This window comes from Phodopus roborovskii, unplaced genomic scaffold (assembly GCF_943737965.1).
Source record: "Phodopus roborovskii unplaced genomic scaffold, PHOROB, whole genome shotgun sequence".
Classification (NCBI taxonomy): Eukaryota; Metazoa; Chordata; class Mammalia; order Rodentia; family Cricetidae; genus Phodopus; species Phodopus roborovskii.
The window spans coordinates 7191624-7193437 of NW_026125391.1; positions in this window are offsets into that span (position 1 = coordinate 7191624).

Sequence of the window (1814 nt, forward strand, 5' to 3'; positions counted from 1 at the left end):
AAAACTCTATGGTATCTTGAGCAATAGGGTCTCACCATCCAGTTCTGGTGGGCAACCAACAGCAGTGACAGTTTTCTACCTTGTCTAGGGGTCCTCGGGGGCCTTGATGACCACCAATTCCCAAGGACATGGGTAATCTCAGGCATTGGGGATTCATTTAATAACCTTGTGATTTTGAGAAGTAAATGTATTACCTATGCAAGGTATTTCTTTTTAATTATTAAAGTTTTCATGCATGTGTGGAGTGTATGTTGAGAATTGTACTGGCTAGATTTTTTTTTCATCTTGACACAAACTATAGTTATTTGGGAGGAGGGAACCTCAACTGAGAAAATGTTGAGATTGAACTATAGTGCATTTTCTTAATTAGTGATTGATATGGAAGTTCCCAGCCTATTGTGGGTGAGGTCAGTATAAGGAGCAGACCAGTAAATAGCATCCTCCATGGCCTCTGCATCAGCTACTGCCTGCGGGTTCCTGCCTTGAGTTTTTTCCCTGACCTCCCTGGAAGATGAACTAAAAGCAATAAGCAGAAATCAACCTTTCCCCACAAGTTTCTTTTGGTCTGGTGTTTAACACAGCCATAGGAACCCTAACTAGGACCAGCATACCCCTTCATGTCTCCTTCTCTCTCCCCAGCAAAATGACTCAGCATATACATTGGCCACATAAATATAGTAGAAGTTCATCCAGCTTTGCTAGCTGATAGGCTTTTTGCCTCTGGAAAGTCTGTTTGAAAGTTGATTTTTAAAACTCCTAGTTCCAGTGTGAACAATGAAAGCCAGTGGAAGTTGTTCTAGATAACCCATGTGGTTAAACTGGACATTCTTAAGTGCTTCCATCTGAAAACAGAATTAGGGACATATGTGCATAATAGATCAAAGGTCGAAGGTTATTTGAGACTAGGGTGTTGCTCATTGTCAGAGAACTTGGCTAGTAAGCATGGGCTCCTGATCTTGCTCCCAGCACTGAAATACATACATCCAATACTTATAGGTACCACAATGTTGTATGCCTCTCATGTTAATTTTGAGGCTGAGGTAGGAGTACTTCTTGAAGCCTAGGAATTAGAGGCCAGTTTCTCTTTTAAAACAAAATGTTCACTACTTAATAATTTGAAAAATTAGAACAACCCCCCCAAAAAATAAATTCCCGGGCATTGGTGGTGCACACATTTAATCCCAGCACTTGGGAGGCAGAGGCAGGTGGATCTCTGTGAGTTTGAGACCAACCTAGTCTACAAGAGCTAGTTCCAGGACAGCCTTCAAAGCCACAGAGAAACCCTGTCTCAGAAAAAACAAAACAAAACAAAAAACAACTCTGCTGCAGTGGTGGTGGTGCACGCCTTTAATCCCAGCACTTGAGAGGCAGAAGCAGGCAGATCTCTGTGAGTGTAAGGCCATCACAGAGTGAGTTCCAAGACCATCTCCATAGCTACACAGAGAAATCCTGTCTTGAAAAACAAACAAACAAACAAAAAGCCTAACAACAACAACAACAACAAAATCCCACAAAAAAGTAGGCATAGTTTTTCTACACGCCTTTAAAAAGTTGGACCTATTTTTAGGTAAAGTCTCACCTCCCCTTCAGAGTATTTGTTATACATGTGTAATTCTTGCTCTGTTACCTCTTTACATAACACCCTATTTTATCTCTTTTTTTTTTTTTTTTTTTTTTTGAGACAGGGTCTCTCTGTGTAGTCTTGGCTATTGTAGAGTTCACTCCGTAGACCAGGCTTGTCTCAAACTCACAGTGATCCTCCTGGCTTTGTCTCCCAAGCACTGGGATTAAAAGCATGCACCACTGCTACTCAG